The following is a 21,729-nucleotide window of genomic DNA, read 5'->3' as shown; positions in this document are numbered from 1 at the left end:
CTGAGATGAAACAATGATTTGTGATTTTTTAAAAAAGATCTCCAGTCATTATATTATTGCATTTAACTATGAGACTTTATCTTTATTCAATTTTGCATTATTAGCATTTTGCACAAGCTTTGGATAAATCCAAGCCAATCTAGTATTGTTTAGTCATTCTCAGAATAAATCTACACTGTTAAATTAAAAGACAAGGTTCCTTTCTAGGTAGGGCTTAGATTCTATCGCAAGCCATAATAATAGACTAGGGAACAAGGAACGTTAGCTAATTTGAAGAAAATGATGTTATATGCAGAAAACACATAGAAATGTAATAAAAGGTGGTGAAAGTTGTGCAGATTATATTCCTCAGAACTGGTAGATAGGGAAGACCTTAAACATGTCAGTTCTAGCTGAGAACTGAACACCAAGGAATGGAGTGACCCGGGAAAGACCCCAGTAAATGCACAGGTAAAGACTGAACTCAGTATGCTTGAGCAAGAAAGGTAGGTACCTGAAGTGTGTTGACTGAGAAGGAGGGTGGGATTAGACAAAATTTAAAGCGGTAAACATTGTGAGAAGAGGTCAAGGCACAACTTAGAATGACTTCCAGAAGTACCCTGTAGCTGAGGCTGTCTACATTAGGGGTGATGAGAAGCACTGCCATTGACCAGTTAAGACTTGAGTTCCAGTCCTGGCTTTATCAGTAACTATCAAAGTGACCTTGGATAGGTAACCTATGTAATTCTTCTTGGCTTCCTTGTAAAATAGAAATAACAACACAATAAGGAAACAAACTGCCTTCTTGGCTTGAAGTTTTTTTATTGGTTGGTCAAAAATAAAGATACAGTTTAATCTATTTTTCGTGTATTCAATGCTAGGATTAAATAGTTTAATATATATATATATATATATATATAAAGCTATTTAATATATAATTATATACATGTAACTATTTAATCCTAGCATATAATAAATATATATAATAACTTGTACTGTGCTCTGTATATAGCCTATCAAACAGATTGTAGCTATTATTAGTATATTAATGATGGTGCAAAATGCATTTCCAAATTATAGTAATTCTTCAATGTATAGGTTTATAGACCCCACCAGTCCTCCTTAATTGGAGTCCTTAGGAGATCCCATAATACATTTTTTCCCCCAAAAGCTCTCCAGTAGTTTTGAAGTGCTCTGCTAAGTACAGTTTTGCCAATGTGTGTCTTTTTTTGTATGAACGAGAAATAAAACATATTTTGTTGTACTCTCTGGTTCTTTTGATGTGTATTTGAAATTTTAATAAACATAATTTTTACAACCCTTTCTTGTAAGTATGGTATATAATTCCCTTTTGTGTCTTACTTGAGAGTGTACTGATTCATTTTCAAGTTACATTAGGGTAGCTCATGTTTCTTTTCTACAGGGTTTTTTTTTCTCTCTCTGAACACTTAATAGTGTTTTGCTTTCTGAGGAATACTTAACCCCAAAGATTATTTCCAGACAATTTATATGTTGCTTTATAGGTGCCATTCCATGTTACCAACAGAAGCAATAACCCATACTTTCTTCCTTGAGAGAGCATCGAACGATTTTGATATGATTAAAAACTTTAGGTCTCCTCAATGCAGCCAGCTCCCCAGCTACTTAGGTTTCGCATCTTCAAAGAACTTAATTTAGTCACACTCAATACCTGTTCATTGACTGCCCACCTGGTTCTCAGAAGCACTGGTCAAAAACAGACCAGAGCTTGCCCTTGAAATCTCACAGTTGATAGAGTGGGAATATAGATAGTATCAAAATGCTTTTCAAATAGGCATCTGAAAGTTGTGGTAAGTGTTTTAAAGAAAAATTTATATGAGTCATGAATCACAGTGCAGGCTGGGCAGAGATTAGTCAGAGAGACCGAAGAAAGGGCCTCTGTACCAGTAGGTGCCAGAATGCTATCTTAACATAGGAGTTCACTAGAAGGAGAGGAGGACATGGAAATACATGCAGTTGGAGATGAGTGTGGAGACTGAGATAAGCAGAGGTATGGCTTGGTATGGGGTCTGGAATAGACTCATCCCTAAACAATGGAAGCAGGGTGCCATTAAAGCAGAAGTTAATAGGTCAGGTTTGAATCTGACATCAATGGAGAACAGGCTGACGGACAACAACGCACTGATAGATCTGGAGGGATGTAGACAACCCATCAGATTAATGGATGAAGCTTCACTATACTTCCAAGGCTCCCTTTCATTGATCAAATATCAAAAACCAGTGTTTTGGTATCTTTCATGGAATAATTAGGAAGCACAAAATTTCAAATGAAAGAAAAAACATAGGGGCTGGGAAGGTGGCTCAGTGGTAAAGTGCTTGCCTTGCATGCATGAGGCCCTCAGCACCACATAAGCAGAAAAAGCCAGAAGTGGCACTGTGGTAGAGCACTAGCCTTGAGCTGAAGAGCTGAGGGACAGTGCCCAGGCCCAGAATTCAAGCACCACAACCGACAAGAAAAAAAAAGCATTAATGAATCATTCATATATGCCATCATTTGGACAGTGACTTTTATAAACCACTTAAAATATGTTCCAACTTCTAAAGGTGTATTATTTTTCCTGGAATCTTTAATATTTTATGTTGTTTACTCAAGAAAGTGCTAGACTTTCAAAGGTCCATTCACAATGGTTTGGGTAGCAGAAAACATTTCTTTGGCTATCGTTCACCAGGTGAATGATAGTTTCAGCTTGTCCTAATCAGATAAAAGTTGCTATTTGTACCTTTCAAAGGCAATTTCAAAAGTATTCAATGGAATAGTCACTAAATCTCAGTGATCCAAAGAAAGTCTGATTTCAGCATTTGACAAAAGACCAAAGAAAGCTTAAAATATCAGCTTTGCTGTATGACATTTACATGTCAAGCTTCCTTTTCTTGACTATTGAAGAATGTTATTTCATTACTAATTTGGTTACATTTGATCTTGTATGACTGTCAATGAAGAATGTCCCTCTGGGAATGTCAGTAAAAACACAAATAAATTGGAACGGCATTACTTCCCAGAATTGCTAACAAATGCCAACCCAAATCACATGATCACTATTAATGATTAAAGAAAAAACATTCTACTGACTGCACACAATTTCTATAATTTTTATGTGCCTTCAAAGAAGAGAGATTTAAATACCACCGCCACCACCACAGATGTTCCAAGTTGGCAGAACGATTACCTTACAGTGAACATAAGAGATAACTGAAGCTATCCTTTTCCTAACTTAAATCTTGTTGCCCATTTACCCTTTCCACTCACTCCTGGCCTGCATTACTTTTGCTTTTTGGTCTCTGTCACTTGTGCTTTTGTCTGACATTACTACCTGCCTGCCTAGAATGACCTGCTGCTCTTTTCCTTTTTTAAATGCCATTTCCCAGCTAACCACTGGCAGGAAATCTGTTCTGCCTGGTCAAATCTATTTTGTCTCATGGCTTGAGTATTTCCTTCCAGTCTGTATGCTTCTTATCCTTATGTCTTATCCACCTGTGAAAATGATAGGAACTGTGTTGACATTCCACAATGTGTTCAGGTCACCATCTGTCTTTGCTATTATGTGTTTATTAAAATGTTCACAAGGTACATCCCATGACATAAAATATTGTGATAATGCCAGCTGGTTGGCAGGCATGGGTCTGTGAGGCTGGCTTGCTGTTATTAAGGAGCAGAGTAGTTGTGACTTTGGTTTAGCTTTGCTTATTTACAGGGGCAGCTTTTGCGATGATCATTGTTCTGATGTTGTGAATAATCATACACATCTATTCTTTTATTCTCCCAGTGGCCTCATTTATTGACTCATTCATGTGTTCATTCAGCAGTGCTTGTTCACTATCTTTTACAACCAACCATTGTGATAGACCCTGGCAAGCATAGAAGACAAATTTCAGACACCTACATGGCTTGTGGGGAGAGAAGAATGATAAATCTTTTTGGGGGGGGGGTCAGTCTTGAATTCATGGCCTAGGGCTGTTCCTGTGTTTTTTTGCTCAAGGTTAGTGCTCTTCCACTCTGAGACACAGTGCCACTTCCAATTTTCCGATGGCTAATTGGATATAAGAGTCTCACAGACTTTTTCACTCAGGCTAGCTTTGAACCATAATCCTCAGATCTCAGCCTCCTGAGTAGCTGGGATTACAGGCCACCAGTATCTGTCTTATGATGAATCTTAAACAATCTCAGCTGTCAATAAAGAAAGGGGACACTATAGTTCTGGAAGCCCAGTATTCAAGAAACTTGGGTAGACTGAAGGGAGGTAGAGAGTGACAAATGTGAGATTCCAGAAGAAAGGGCAAGGGTACATGTATGTTCTCAACAGAGGGTATAGCATGTGCAGAGTTCCTGTGGCAAGACACATAGCTCTTATGTGAAACTAAGGAAAGTATTGTATATTTATCGTAAGGCCTCAATTCCACTTTCAAATCACAAAACTGTATGGTAATGGCAATATTCTGTGGCGACTGAAATCAATAGTGAGAGGGCTCTGGGAAGACAACATCTCTCTTTTGAGACAGGTGTATAGCAAAGTCACCAGGCCCTGTGGGTCTTGGTGAAGATATGTGTCTTCATTTTATTAAAAAAAGACATTTTAAAATTGTTGATCAAAGTCAAAGGGAAGGGGAAAATGCATCACACCGACTTAAAAAAAAAAAAAAAAAACCAAACCACTTTGGCTACAGTATGCAGCTTTGATCCACCCTGAGTCATAACAGCTATCATTCATTTAAAACAAGAAAGGAATGCTTGAAGTGGAAGTAACTCAAGTAGTAGAGCACCAGCCTTGAGCAGAAATGGAAAAAGCCAAGTGCGAAGGTGATGTTTAAGCTCTAGTGTAGTTGGAAAAAAAAAAAAGAAATGGAATGTTGATTCTGCTCTTGTCTGAAATATTTCCAAATTAGGCTAGCAATCACCTGTGTAAGCTTTTTAGTTTTTCTAGTTTGAAATACTAAATTTTCCACCATCAAAAGCTTTGCTGTTTCTATAAATCAAAATGTTTAGAAACTCATTTTATTTATCTCAGTCACCATAAATATTTATACACTACATAGCATGTCACAAAATTTATAATGTATCACAACTAAGTTTCCTCAGATTTTCTTTTTTGTAATTTGAAATTCTCAGGGCATTTGAGTTTAACTGATGGACAGATTTGCTGGTGAGTATTATAGCAGATTAACACTATTAAGTGCCCAAAGCCAAAACCTCCACTTTTTATATAACCTGTACTAACAGAGATCCTTTTTTTTTTTGAAGCTTTACCCACAGTGATCAAAGCCATAGGTACTCTGTAAGCCACCAGTTCAACTACTTACCTTTTGAAAACCCCTTCAGTGAATTAGCTTAGCCATGCAGTTTCTGGGACCCCACAGGGCAAGTGACTCAATTGCACTTCCATATCCAAAAGAAAGAAAATCTAAAGGAGTAAAAGCACTTCGAACTAAAAACAAATACATTTTTAATGACAATAGGAATGAAAAAAAATCAGATCCTTGTCCAACCTACCAAGACCCAAGTTCAGGAGGTTGCATTTTTACTCTTCCTTCTGACAATATAATTAACACCTTCAACTGCTGGGGCCACATACTCCCTATTGTGTTTTAATCCTTATTACTACATTCATAACCTTTTATAAAATATAACACAATGCTAAAGCATGAACTCATGTCCTATTCAAGTGTCAAGCAATCTCTTAGTTTATTTTTACAAAGCAGAGCTGAATATTTACAGAATATACACATTCAAAGAATAATACTTTCCAAAAGGAAAGCTATTAGAGATTTTCTAAAAAATGAGCAGCGATAACAAAGGGGGCAATTACAGTCATATCAAAGGCAGACAACAAACTCTTTGTTTTAGTAAGAATGGCATACTTGTCCTGTGCATTTGCTTGATTGTTAGAACAGATTTAATACAATCACCCAGGGAAAGGGCCATGCTAATTTGAATCTCAGGTTTTTTTTTTCCCAGATACAGTTGTGAGAAACTATTGAGATCTCATGATGTATGAAATGCTTAGAGGTAACTTCACAGATAGCTTTATAAGTGGTAGACACATGGTCAAGATGGACCCACATCCCTACCTGTACAATGCCAGCCCCTCAATGTGGGTAGGACTATAATTTAATAGGATAACCTATGTTAGGTTATATCACCGGACAAAGTTGGAAGGCCTGCCATGATGGTGGTACATTGTGTGAGATTGACTCAGCTTACTGAAGAGAGATTCCCCTCTAGCCTCAAAGAAGAAAACAGCCATTTGTAAAGGAGAGGAGCAGAAATTACTAGAAATGAGAATGGTTCCTGCCTGGAAGCCATCAAGAAAGAAAGAACTCTGTCCTAAAGGAATGAAATTCTTGCCACTGGAAGGAGACCTCATGCCTCAGAGGTGGTAGAACTTTCAACACATTCATCCCAGTCTGAGAGACCATTGTGCTAATTTTGTAGCCATTTACCATACAGCCATGAAGTTAATGCATTCAAACTAAGTCTTTGGTTATCTCAAATTCTATACCGTCTATACTTGTGTGTGTGTGTGTGTGTGTGTGTGTGTGTGTGTGCGCGCGCATTTGTTTAGCAAAGCCTTACATACAGATGCAAATAGTAAATCCTCTTTTGCAAGCTAAAACTCATGGTTGAGTATGAGTTTTGGTACATGTAAAAAGGAATATGATTCCTACAATAGTCGACAATGATGGGAAATGTTAACTCTTGGAGGTTGGCTCTGGGAATAAATTTGAGTCTGCTTCTCTTTGTCTTATTCACACTCATCTAATCCCATCCATCTAATCTCCTTCTCTACTCCCCCCTGCTCTTCCTCTCTACATCTATTTCCCTGTCAGTGCTTAAAAAAGTCACTTCTCTTCCTCTTGACACAAAACTAGAGCTGAAAGAAATATATACAAACCAAAAGCAAAATACCACAAAGCCAAAAAATAAAAATAGTGAAAGGAACATCTCTTCAAATACACATTTCCATCACTTTTCGAGCATTTCCTTCTACATTTTGATGTTAATTCTTCCAAGAATTAAGTTTCCATTTTCTTTCTTCTCACCTCTGGTTTAATTTCCAAACTGTTTTTCAGTGTCTAAAAATGTTCCCACAAAAGAAACAAACAACTTCCCTCCTGCTAAGTCTGTGTTTATCTGTTGAATTCTTCAGCAACATATGACACTCTGGCTCTCCATTTCTTTCTGTAATGTTTTCAAATACAGCGAAAATGTACAATGATTGCATGTATGTCAATAAGGAGGCACTTGTATAATCCCTAGCATTTTAGCATTTTCTGTGCATGCATGGTTGTGTGAATTTTACTTAATAATTTTGTGTTAAACTGTGGAAATCATACCATGCAGGTACCTGCAAGTATTCAACTTTGCATTTTCTAAAATAATGTGACATTTTCCTTTAACCCAGTATTTTCTGCCATAGTGTGCATAAACATATTTCCTCATTGTCCAAGAAGTCTACTTATTGTATAAGCTTATTTTCAAGTACCACTCAGTACATATATCCTTTAAAATTTTAAACTTGAATAGTTTCTTCATGTTTTAATTCATGTTGTTAACATTTCAAAGAATGAATGACCCACTTTCCAGATTAATCTGGTTACTTCAGTGTTATCTTATACATTTATTTCCAAAACCCCCCTGCTTACTATAAGTTGGAGGGTAAGGCTTGAAGAGAAATACTTTAAGTATTTTTTGGAGATTTCCTTATAGGTGGTACAAATTGCTTCAGTTCATCCCAGTAGGGGGCCCCTAATATTAGGTGTCCTTACCATGAATGAGGTTAACTTTGAGCATTTCTCTCTCTCTCTCTCTCTCTTTCTAATCTATCAATGTTCTAGCTTCTATTATGTGCATGTGTGTGTGCATGTGTGTGTCTTATTTACCCATTTTCTCTTTATAACTAGTGAGCTATTTCTTGGGATGAAACTTGAGCATGTGCAGGCCATCTACCAGTAGTGATATTAATGTCCTTTGGTGACCCTTTGTAGAGCGACTCCCCCTCTTCTTCCTCTACCTTTCTAGAAAAGCTGCTTTCTGTCCTTGACATCAGTGATAACACACACACACACACACACACACACACACACACACACACACACTTCATCTTTGTTTCATGTTCCCTTTCCATTCTAGCCCCTTTACAAGTCTGTTTGCTTCTGGCTTCCTGTAAATGTTGTTACTCCTCAAGGGTCTTTCTGTGAGTTGCACCATTTACATACAAGTAGAGTTGGTTGGTTCTCATTAATATACTAAAAGAGTATATTCAGGGAGTTTAAAAAATGTTTCTTATTTTGACTCTTTGAATTTTATTTCCCTACCTAGGGAAATTGGTCCCTCTTTGGAATATGTTATATATGTTCAATTATGCAGAGTTTTAAGAATTGCTTTTATTAGCATGAGGGATTTCCAGTAGCATTTAACTATCCTACAAGTGCCAAAGCAAGAGGAGCCTCTCACTTTCAGAAGGAAGCTCCTGCCCATTTCATGGACACCTGTGGGCACACAAGACAGAATGTGACTAAAAACCTTGCTAAAACATTCATGAAGAGATGCTCTAGCTTTTCATATTTACTCATGCTCATAAGGCAAATGATAATTCAAGAAAGAATTGCACAACAAGTTATTGGATTTATAATTGATGTGTGTGTGTGTGTGTCTTGCTCCTGGGGCTTTGAACCCAGGAGCTTGACTTTGTCCCTGAATTTCTTTTTATTTTATTTTATTCATTTTTATTGTGAAAATACTATATAAAGGGGTTACAATTACATGGGCAAGATAATGAGTACATTTCTTATCAAGCATTGTTGCCTCCTCCTTTGTTTCCCCTTCCCATCTCCCCCCCCCACCAAAGTTGTAAAGTTCGTTTTTTGACATAACGACAGGTACATCTCATTGTCGCTGAATTTCTTTTGCTCAAGGCTAAAATTCTACCACAGCTCCTCAAGAACTGTTTTTGGGTAGTTTATTGGAGATAAGAGTCTCATGGACTTTCCTGCCTACACTGGCTTTGAATTGTGATTTTCAGATCTCAGCCTCCTGAGTAGCAGGAATACAAATTTTAATCCAAAAGATTAAAACTTATAGCCAAACTAAGCAACCACATTGCCAACCAAACGCAGTGAAGATGTATTATTTAATTCAATATAAAGGGTAATTATTTTTCCCCCACCTCTGTGTGTGTATGCGTGTGTATGTGTATGTGTGTGTGTGTTTGTGTATGTGCACATATGCATACAAGTACTTGGACTTGAACTCAGGATCTCTTCTTTGTTATTATTATCCCCACCTCTGGTCCTCAGCTCCACCCAAACCTGAGCTCCTCCCTGCCATAGAGTTTCCAAAAATACAGCTGGCCACTCCCTCTCTTTCCCCTAGACCTACCTGCCACCTGCATAGGGGCACATGTCATGGGCTCCCTCTCTCAGGAGATACGGCCCTTCTACTAAACCTTATAATAATCTTTCTCCTGTGCCTGCCTGCCTCTGCACGGTCTCCTGGGATGGTCGTGAAGTATTCTTACATTCTTGCTCTCACTTGATTTATTTTTTCATGGAAGACTGAAACTTGAGCCATTCCTTCACTTTTGGCTTTTTACAGGTTAATTGGATTAAAGAGTCTCTTGGATTTGTCTCTCTGTGCTGGTTTTGAATCTAAATCCTGAGATCTCGGCCTCCTGAGTATCTAAGATTACAGGCAGGAGCCAAATGTGCCTGGTATGCCAATTATGCCTGGCTGTTTTGTTCTATGAAATTTTCATAGTTGCACTTTCAGTGGAAACCACTTTATAAATACTCATCAATGTCTCTACAATTTTCTCTAAATTATACATATCCATTTCAATTAGTGTTTATTCAAAATTCTATTTCCTTTAATTTAGAATTGTTACTGAAATAGGATTATTTTATTCAAAATTTAGATAACCAGAGTTTAAGCAGAGAAGTTACCTCACTCTTTTCAAAGTTGTTTTAAAATGCTTTTTACAATGTTAATTTGACAATACTAGAAGTTTTCAATATGTATTCTAGAGAAAAAAGATTAAAATATATTTTATAGAATTTATTATGAAATGTTTTCAAATGCCATTGTTACAAAAATATGTGGCTGACTACAACATACTTTTTCTTAAAATTGTACTAAATGGGGGTTTAATGTTCAATGTTATAAATGCATACAGTTATAACTATTTCATAGCTCACTTGATTCAATAACCCTTGTCTAAGAATAACCATGTGTAAAAAATTACCTTGGAGATTTTAAAACTTGTACCACTTAGAAAATTCAGATTCATCAGCAGATCAACTGGGATATGGGGTTTGTAGGGAGAACTGAACAACTTGAATATTAATTAAAATAAAATCTCTATGAAACAAAATGAATATTATGTTGAATGGAAATAATACGGAGTGCACTCATTCCATTAGCCAGAGTTCTCCTTAGCCTAACATTTGCACTGTATTGTGATTACAAAACAATCACCTATAATTCATTTTATGGAGCACTCACTCACAAGGTACTTCATCAACCAGCACAGCGTTTATGCTTGTTTTCTAAGGGAAAAACAAACAAAAAAAACAACAACAAAACCTATCAACTTACTGGTTTCATTGGAGGGTTTATTAGTTTCCCAAGGCTTCCAAACTGAAGTAGCAGTAATTGGCTCTCCTGGATAAATACAATATTTGTTGTCTGAATTCTGGAAGTCAGAGGTTTTAAATTAGAGGCTCTGTTTCTCTTAGAATTAGGGAGGACGTGCTTTCAGTCTATTTGCTATCATTTTGGAGTAGCATAATTTCAATGTCTACAGAGCCTTCTTGAATATGTGTCTTTCTGCTACATCTTCCTTTTTTTAAAAAAATAAGAATATCTGTCATATAGCATTTGGTACCAAGGTACTTATGACTATCCTATGTAATTACATCTATGCTGACTTTTTAAAAGCATCATATTCAAGCATCATACTCCAAAAGTATGACTGTGGTACTAGAGATTATGTCTTTAGCATATGAAATTTTACAGCATTCTTGATTCAACACAGAATGAATTACATGTTTTCCATCTTTTTCTCCTTTGTTTTGGCAACAACATGCATTGTACTAGCAATCCACTTTCAAGTCCCATAAATATTACAGAAATTATAAATTATATATAATTTATATATTTACATATGTAAAAATTTAAATTTATAATATGTGCATATGAAAATACATATATGGTGCATATATATTCCTATGCCTATATTTCATGCTTTTCTGTGATTCTTTCAATAGACTTGAACCGCAAATCAATAATATACCTTTGTCTTTTATTTATTTAGTTAGCTAACTTGTTTGGTTGTTCCTTCATTTTTTTTGTTGGCACTAGAATTTAAACTTAAGGGCCTCACACTTGTTAGGCTGGCAGTTTACCAAATGAGCCATGTCCCCAGCATGCTCCCAGCATGGCTCATTTGTTGGTCTCTCCAACTTTTTTTGGTCTCTCCAACATTTTTACCCAGGCTGATCTTGAGCCTTGATCTTTCTGCTGTGAGGCACATTATTAGCTAGGATTATATTATTGAGCCACTGACACCTGACACTACAGACTATTTAAATAAGCACTGATTCTATAATAGCGAGATACTTGGATAATTTGCAGAAAAATATTTTTATAAAAGTAAACAAAAATGTTTCCTTTCTCTTTAAGAAATAAAAAAATTAGATAGCATTGAAATATTCTTTTCCTGATCAAACTTTGTAAGAAATGTTGATAAAGATATAAATGCTGTTGGAGGCAATGTAAATTGAGACACACTATTTTGAACTCCAATCTGGCAAAATATTAAGAATCTAAACTGTTAATTTTCTCAGGCTCAGTATTTGCATTTTGTGGAATTTCTCCAGAGGAAATAGTTTGAAATACACACTTTAGTTCAGTTATTCTTATCCTTTCTTGTAATGGTGGTAATTATATACTCCATGCGCCAAGGAAGTGTGGTGTCCTGCAATAGATGCACTCATTCATTTTGATACTTTTTAGAGGAATAGGAAAACCACAAAACAGTCTCTAAGCAAAAGTATTAAAAAGAAAAAAAAGCAAAGTTTTATATTTGTATGGCGAGATAAATGATTGGAAGAAAAATTAAGAAAATTATTCTTGATTTTCTCTGAGTTGAGAGATTATAGCGATGGTAGATAATTGTAATTTTCTTCTTTGTATTTCTTTGTTTGTCTCTATATCTTGGATATGTATTTTTCTCCACAATACTAAAAGTCCATAGCATCTACTTTGAAGCAAAGCAGACTCCCTGTTGCCCCCTGGATCTTGCTTTAGTATTAATCCCCTAAGGATCTCCCTAAATGAAGAGATTAGAATGGCTTTAAATTAACACATTCATTTTCCTTATCTAAATTGGTTCTTTGAAAAATGAATGCCTGATGGTGTTGTAAACTGCTCTTTTAAGTACAATTAAGCAATTCCCCAGTCACTTTCTCTTTTGTATTTCAGTGTTTTCTTTTCCCTTAATGTAAATGAGCATAACAGTCACTTCTGTATTTTCTTTCATCATTTGTCTTACCTGTAAAGAATCAGAATGTGAAGGAGCTCACAGACCTGTTAAGATAATAACTTCCTACTAAGTATGCATTAATATATTGATACCATACAATAACAAAGCTTGCAAAATAAATGCAAGCAATATCCTTAATGTTAGGATCATGTGCTTTGTTATATTGCATGAATTTGGTAAACACACTGGAACAATTACTTTTCTCACTGCTCTGACAAAATGCCAGAGAGAACAACTTTACCAAAGGAAGAATTACTGTGGCTGACGGTTTGAGATGATTTAACCAGTAATCACATGGACCCCAGGTGCTTGGGCAGAATTTCATGGCAGCAGAAGTGTAGGGGGAGGGAGAGAAGAGTTCCTCACTACACTTGCAGACAGGAAGCAGGGAGAGACAAGAAAGAGCCAGGGACAAGATAGCTTCACAGAATGGCATCTATATCTCACATTCTTCAAGCTAGATCCCACCTTCTAAAATTTCCATAACCTTCCATACATAGTGCCACCAGCTACAGACCAAGCCTCTAACATGCGAGTCTTTTGGGGTGATCATTTTATTTCTAAACAAAAACAATGACATGCTCCACCTAATACCCCCTAAAGAGGAAGTTGAGGTTTTAGCCCTGATTACCTGAGATTCCTTTCCCAAAAGGCACATCTGTGCTGGAGTATCCACATTCATCAATTGATCCAGAGAAGAGCATGAAGACCTCACCTTCTCAAGCTGATTTAGGAGGGCTCTGAAGGATCATTCTAGGTCCAGAGCATCCTTTGGGATTGAATCTTCCCTGCAATTGGACCTTTCTTTTCTGTCCAGTCTTCATTCTCTTCCATTCTGTAAGGTTTTGTTTACTCAGTCTGGGACTTGAATTCATACTATAGCTCAGCTTTCTTCCTTATGGCTGGTGCTCTATCACTTGGGTCATGCCCTGAACCTATCATTTTACTGGTTAATTGTAGATGGAGTCACTCAAACTTGTGGTCCCTGGATTGGCTTCAAATCCTAATTCTTACACCTCAACCTCCAGAATAGATGGGATTATAGGTGGGAGCCATTAGTACCAAACTTTCATTCTATGCATTTTTATTCCAAGGGGCTTATTTTTAATAAACTTCTTATAATGTAACACTCAGAATCAGAATCCAAACTGGACAATGAATTACTACTCTAAATTTCTTGGATGTGTTTTGGATTTTCTCACATAACAAATGATGAATAAAAAGTATAGAAGTGGAGATATAGCTACTGTTTATTAATGAAAAAGTACTAAAATCAAATTCATCTTAAATCACAGAATTTGGTTTGAGCCTTTACTCATGCATGATTACATGTATAATTTTATCAAATAGTATAATTTTATAAAATACTATAATCTGCATTCCCTGGGTGCTGGGGGCTCACGCCTGTAATCCTAGCTACTCAGGAGACTGAGATCTGAGGATCGTGGTTCAAAGCCAGCCCGGGCAGGAAAATCTGTGAAACTCTTATCTCCAATAAACCACCAGAAAACCGGAAGTGGCTCTGTAGCTCAAGTGGTAGAGCGCTAGCCTTGAGCTGAAGAGCTGAGGGACAGTGCTCAGGCCCAAAGTTCAAGCCCCATGACCGACAAAAAATAAAAACATAAAAAATATATAATCTGCATTCATGAGAATCTCACAATAATTTGTTATATATTCTTATAAAACAGTTTTTTTAATTTTTTATTGTAAAGATACTGTGCAGAAGGGTCACAGTTACATGAGTAAGGCAATGAGTCCATTTCCTATCAAGCATTGTTACCCCTTCCTTTGTTCTTCCCCTAAGATCCATTCCCTTCCCACCTCCCCAACTCCTCCCACCCACAAACAAGTGTAAAGTTCGTTTTCAACATAGTGACTTGTATATCTCATTGTTATAATGGGCCAACTTGTATCCTTGTTTGAGCATTTTGTTATTTCCCTTCCCCTCCCCAAATTAGAAAAATGTATATGCAAGATAAAGGGCAATATATAATTTCAAACTCTACTACAAAGCCATAGTAATCAAAACAGCTTGGTACTGACACAAGAGCAGACCTCAGGACCAATGGAATAGAATTGATAACCCAGAAATGAAGCCACAGACCTATAGCCATCTAATCTTCGATAAGGGAGCTAAAACAATAGAATGGAAGAAAGATAGCCTCTTCAGTAAATGGTGCTGGCAAAATTGGTTAATCACATGTAGAAAACTAAAGCTAGATCCTTATATATCATCCTGCACCAGAATCAACTCCAAAAGGATCAAAGACCTCGGAGTCAAAGCAGACACTGAAAACATTACAGGATGGAATAGGAGAAACCCTAGGTCTCCTTGGCACAGGCCAAAATTTTCTTAATAGAGACCAGAAACACAACAAATCAAAGAGAGGTTGGACAAATAGGGTTGCATGAAGTTGCAGAGCTTCTGCATGGCAAAGGACATAGCTAGCAAGATCAATAGAAAGCCCACGGATTGGGAGAAGATCTTCACTAGCCATACAATGGACAAGGGTCTCATATCTAAAATATATCTGGAACACAAAAAATTAAATACCCCAACAACAAATCCTCAAAGAAACAACTGCCCAATAAATAAGTGGGCTAAATACTTAAAGAGAAACTTCTCTGAAGAGGAAATAAGAATGGCCAATAGACACATGAAGAAATGCTCAACCTCCTTAGCCATAAAAGAAATGCAAATCAAAACAACACTGAGATACCACCTTTACCCAGTTAGAATGGTTATAGTCAAGAACTCTAATAATAACAGATGTTGGAGGGGCTGTGGACAGAAGGGAACCCTACTGCATTGTTGGTGGCAGTGAAAATTGTTCAACCACTTTGGAAAGTATTATGGAAGTTCCTCAAAAGACTTTACATAGAGCTCCCCTACCCACTTTTAGGCATTTACCCAAAGATCACAAACAAATCCATACTAAAGCTACCAGCACAACTATGTTTAACACAGCATTATTTACCATGGCTAAGATATGGAACCAACCCAAATGCCCCTCAGTAGATGAATGGATCAAGAAAATGTGATATATATACACAATGGAATTCTATGCCTCCATCAGAAAGAATGACACTGCCCCATTTGTTAGGAAATGGAAAGACTTGGAAAAAATTATATTAAGTGAAGTAAGCCAGGCCCAAAGAAACTGGTTTCCTTTATTTGCAATAACTAGTATATGTCTGAGACAAGCAGAAAAGGTCAGATAAGTTGATGTTAAGTGAAATAAACTCCAAGATAAGGATTCAAATGTTTTTTTTTTCTTTCTTGTGATTGTTTCTAACATATTTATAAGATGATTTCTTTGTTGCTTTGTATGTCCCTCCCCCACGGTATAACTCCTCTTTTCACAGTATTTGATGTTGGTATAATTTGTGGAGGGGAAGGGAAAAAACAAATTGTTTAAATAAGGATACAGGTGGACCCATTGCAACAATGAGTTGTACGAGACTTTATGTTGAAAAATGAACTTTACAACTTTGGCAAGGGAGGAGGGGGGAGATGGGAGGCAAGGGATGGTAAGGGGAAACAAAAGAGGAGGCAACAATGCTTGATAAGAAATGTACTCATTACTCATGTAATTGTAACCCCTATGTACAGTATTTTCACAATAAAAACTTATTATAAAAAAGGATACTCAGAAATCACATACAACAGGCCTTGAGCTGGGAATGTGGCTTGGTGGTAGAATGGTTATCATGTATGATAGAACCATATAAATAAAATAAATAAATAAAATTAATTTTAAAAAAAGATAAAGGGCACCAGAATCAAATACAGTGACAATAGGGGTTATTCCATAGGGGGAAGAACATAAAAAAGAAACAAAAAAACACATAGTACATTGTAAGTATATTAAAAACAACAACAACAAAGAAAAAAACCTGTTAGGTCCATATCTTGAGGTTCATTTTGCTTAGCATCATCTTATATGGTCATATGTAATAACTTTTGACTTTTTCTGCTTGTCTGGTAAGATTATCCTAGGCATATACTAGTTATTACAAATAAGGGAAACTGGGAACTATGTTTCTTTTAGTCTGGCTTACTTCACTTAATATAATTTTTTCCTTGTAAAGCAGTTTTTAAACATCTCTTTTTGTACTAATCTTTGAAGCTATTTTGAAAGAATAATGTACATAGTGAATCTATTACTGATTTGCCATCTTTACCTGATTTTAGTTGGTTGATTCTGAATCTACTCTCTTCCATGTATGCCCAGCAACAATCATACAAGTTTAGCAAACTGAACCTTGAAATTGACACTGTCTTGCAGAGTTTATAATGGTGCTTAAACAGAAAGCAATCTTGAACTGAAGCTCTTTGCTGCCCTCTATAGATCACTTAAAATGAAAATGGCCAAGTCCTTAATTAGCAAATATTTACTTTTCCAGTAATGGTATATGTTTTCTTTGAAGTTTATAGAATAACAGATACAATAGAGGACATTTTGGCTAAAATGGAATTAATAATCTTTTTATGTAATCTTTTTTGAACTATACCATGGCATTTATATATTTCCTTTTTAAAACCACCATACAAGATCAAAACTACACTTTTGAAAAAAGTATAAAACACAGTGAAAATATGCTACACATATGCACAAACATACATGCACACACATCGAAGAACATACAAAAACCATGATTTTTCAACTTTCTCATGTTTTTTGCCATTTGAAGATTAATCATGTTTGAAAAGTCTCTTGACAATAGCATATTTTAAAAATAAGATTTCAACAACCATGAGATAAAAACAGAAGTAGACAAATGTGATTACAGTAAATAAAAATCTTGTACATAACAAAAGAAATAACCACCATAGTGAAAAACTTTCAGAAGCGGAAAAAATATTTATGAATTGTACAGTTAATAAGATTTAAGCAAATCAAACCAAATAATAATTTGATTAGAGATTGGGCAAATTGACCTTGCTAAAAATAGGAGATATGCAACTGGCCAACAAATATTTGAAAGAAACACTCAATATTTTTAATCATCAAAAATGTAAACAAAAATATAAAAAGATCAATATTTCATCCTTTTGGAATGGTTATTAGCAGAAACATAAAACATGATATGCTGGTGAAGATTTGAAGAGTTGTATTATACATTGTGTTATACATGTATTACACTCAGAGAAGCATTATGAAAAAATTACTGGAGAAAATTAAAGTGGGACTGCCATGTGACCCAGCAATTCTACCACTGAGCAATTCTACCACTGGAAATCAGGCCATCAAAACCACTCTCATGTTGGCACTCTCATGTTCATTGAAGCACTATTTACAATAGCCAAGATAGAAGCATTTCTGTGTCTACAAATTTTAAAAGGCATAAGGAAATTCATTGTATTATGTATAATAGACTACTATTCAGTTATGCAAATAATAGAATTCTCTTATGTCCAGAAGTACTGATGAAGCTAAAGGACAGTATGTGTTAAGAAAAATAAAAAGGCACAAAGAGACAAAATGTTTCTAGTCTCATTTTATTTGGAAAGTAAGTAAGCTTTTTTCATCGAGTCTAGTGGTTATTAGAGACTAGGAATGGCAGAGGTGTGGAGAAAGAAAGACAGATGTTGGTTATGAGGCTTAAAAATGCAGTTAGACCTTCTTGTCTCATACCTGATTTTAGAGAAAATGGTGTTAGTTTTCACCATTAAGTATAATCTTGGTGGTAGGTTTGTCATAAACAGCCTTTATTATAGTGAGGAATGTTCCATGAATTCCTAGCTTCTCCAGAACTTTTATCATAAAAAGGATGTTGGATATTGTCAAAAGTTTTTTTCTGCATCTTTTAGATAATCATGTTACTCTATTCTGTGATTTGCATCACTAGGATGAATAGTGTCTGATCCTAATATATAATTTTTTTGGCTAGTTGTTGGATTCAGTTGACCACAATTTTATTGAGGAGTTTTGCATCTATGTTCATAGAGATAGATCTATGGTTGTCTTTTTTTTAATGGCTCTGGTTTTGGATGAGTGTAATGTTCACTTCATAGAATGAATTTGGTAGTGATCTTTCCCTTTCTATTTCACTGAAGAATTTCAGGAGTAATGGTGTCAATTCTCTTTTGAGGCATAATACAATTTAGCTGTAAATCCATCCAGCTCTGGGCATTTCTTGGATGGGAGGTCTTTTATTACCCTTTCAGCTTCATTGCTTTTTATGTAGTTATTTAATTGGTTTATCTTTTCTTGGAACAGTTTAAGTATATTGATGTTATCTAGGAATGCATCCATTTCTGCCAGATTCTCCAATTTATTGGCATACAGATTTACAAAGTATTCTCATAATATTCTGAATTTTATTTGTTTCTGTTGTGTTGTTCTATTTTTAATCTTTGATTTTATATAATTGGTGATTTCTTGTCTTAAGTTTTTAAGAACCTGTAAGTTTTGTTAATTTTTTCAAAGGAACAACTTTTTGTTTTGTTGATTTTTGTGTGTGCTGATTTTTAGTCTCAAATTAATTTGTGATCTAACTTTTATCATTTCTTTCCATCTACTGGGTTTGAGTTTGGCTTGTTCCTCTTTTTCTAGGAGCTTGGGATAGATCATTAGACTGTTGACTGAAGATTTCTCTGTTGAGGTAGGCGCTTGAAACTTTAAACGTTCCTCTTGAGTATCATTCTCTCCACTCCTCTTCAATATAGGGCTGAAATTCGTAGCAAGAACAATTAGGCAAGGAAAACATGACAGGGATTCAAATATAGAAGAAAGAAGTAAAATTATCCCTAATTACAGATGACATGATCCTACATTTAAACACTCCTCTTTCAGGCTACTAAAGCTGATTCAAAGCTTTGATAAAGTAACAGGGTATACAATCAACCCACAAAAAAATCAGTAGCTTTCCTGCATGCCAACAATGAGAAGATCAAGACTAAAATCAAGAAAGCAATTCTGCTTGTAATAATCTCAAAAAAATACCTAGGAATTAGCCAACAATATGAAGGGCATCTACAGTGATAACTATAGGAATTTAAAGAAGGAAACCGAAGAAGACATAAGGAAATGCTTCTGTATTGGTAGAATTCATATCTTGAAAATGGCAACAATGCCATAAGCAGTCTACAAATTCATTAGAATACCCATTCAAAATCCCAATGTCATTTTTCATTGAGAGAGAAGAAGAAATCCAAAAAATGCATATGGAATCATAAAAGGCCCTGAATGGCAAAACAGTCCTAGCAGAAAAAGTAGTGTAGGAGGTATTGTTATAACAATACCAAACTTCAAACTCTACTACAGGGCTCTATAGTAATGAAAACAGCACAAACAGACTGGCTGAGGACCATTGGGACAGAATATAAGACCAAGAAATAAACTCACAAAACTAGCCATATAATAATCGAGAAGGGAATCAAAAACATAAGCTGGAAGAACGACCACTTTTTCAACAAATGCTGGTGATAAAAACTGACTATATACATGTACCAAACTGAAACTAAATACCTCATCTGTCACCTGACACCCACATCACCTCAAAATGGATGAGTGATCTTAGTCTAAGACCTGAAACAATGAAACTGCTACAGAGAGGAGTGGAAGAAACATCAGAACTCCTTGGCACAGAAAGAAACTTTCTCAGTAAAAACCTAGAAGCAGATCAAGTCAAAGACACTTGATAAATGGTAGTGCATCAAACTAAAAAGTTTCTGCATGGCAAAAGGCATAGCCATTAAGACAATTTGCAGAATGAGAGAAGTTTTTTGCCAGCCACACATCAGATAATGGCCTAATAATCAGAATATACATAGAACTTAAAAAAATTAAACCCTCAGAAACCAATAATCTAATTAATAAATAAGTTAACAAGATAAAGAGAGTCTTCTCAAAGGAAGTAAAAATGACCAATTGACACATGAAGAAATATTCAACATCTTTGGCAATAAAGGAAATGCAAATCAAAATAACCCTGAGATTCCAACTCACCCCAGTTAGAATGGCCATTTTCAAGGAAACAAACAATAAGAGATGCTAGTGAGAATTAGACCAAAAGGGAACCCTAATATCTATTGGTGGGAATATAACTTGTTGAACCACTCTGCAAAGCAATATGGAGGTTCCTCATAAAATTAAACATAGAACTACCTTATGATTCAGCAATCATAATTCTAGGAATTTATCCACAAGATTACAAACCAGGATACAGTAAAGCCACCTGTCTAACAATGTTCAATGCACCAAAGACAAAGCTGAAGTTCAGCAAAGTAAACACTAGGAGGCAGGTACTTGGAAGGAAGCAATGAGGCAAAGGGTAAAAAGGTAGACAAATGAGGAGAAGAGGACTAATGCATTTAAGAATTCAATGTATATCCTACAATATGAAGAAGAGTGAGGGAAAGTGTGAGTACAGGAGAGATGGGTGAGGATGTTTAAAGGGGTGACATATTGCATTCATAAACTTTTGTTAAGTGGCAATTCCTTTGTACAACTATTTAAAAATAATAAAAAATATACAGCTAGATGTGAGAAGTTCTAAATAGCATTAGGCACAAATATATTAAACAATAACTTTTTGCATATTTCAAACCAGCTAGCAAAACTATTTTAAATGTTCTCAGCAGAGAGATGAAAATATATAAAGTGATGGAAAGCTAATCACCTGATTTGATCATTACATATTGTATACCTATATCAAAATATCATGCTGCACTCCATAAATAATACACTTATAAATTTACAAATTGAAAAGAAAAACATCCTTCAAATCATGTAGAAAATACTCTCTGATCAAAAACATGAGCTATTCTCACATAGTATTAATTCTTGCTTTTAGTATGATCTCATTGTTTCCATTCTTTGCTAGTCTTTTGTAAGAGAAGAATCACAGTTAATTGGGTTCCTTTTAGAGTAGTTTTGCTGAGAATTTTCTATATACTTAACAAAGCTCTAGGTGTAATATCAGATAATAGCAATGACTGCAAACAGCTCAGCCTTTGCTCTATGCAACTCTGTAGCCTATGCTTTACATAGGGTAAGCATTTACTCTTTCTAAACGTTACAAGGTCTCTGATATGCAGATCATGGCTTTGTTGAGAGTATCTTTCCATGAAGTGCCATCATTATTTCTCCATTAGCACGAATGCCTTTCTTAAGACATCAGTAAGGTCAGCCATGTTTTATAATGCTTAACATTTCACAGTGAAACT

At 35.6% G+C, this 21,729-nt stretch overlaps 1 protein-coding gene and 1 pseudogene across 1 annotated transcript in view; one reads left to right on the top strand and one right to left on the bottom strand.

Moving 5' to 3' along the window:
- Positions 1 to 21,729, bottom strand: part of Magi2 (membrane associated guanylate kinase, WW and PDZ domain containing 2) — a 1,359,346-nt gene that overhangs the window by 1,093,060 nt on the left and 244,557 nt on the right. The window lies entirely within an intron of this gene.
- Positions 6,563 to 6,670, top strand: LOC122111984 (annotated as a pseudogene).

Source organism: Dipodomys spectabilis, unplaced genomic scaffold, assembly GCF_019054845.1.
Source record: "Dipodomys spectabilis isolate Male_0828 unplaced genomic scaffold, ASM1905484v1 ptg000089l, whole genome shotgun sequence".
In the NCBI taxonomy this organism is placed as follows: domain Eukaryota; kingdom Metazoa; phylum Chordata; class Mammalia; order Rodentia; family Heteromyidae; genus Dipodomys; species Dipodomys spectabilis.
Note: the sequence above shows the minus strand (reverse complement) of the source record. Positions and strands in the feature narration are given on the sequence as shown.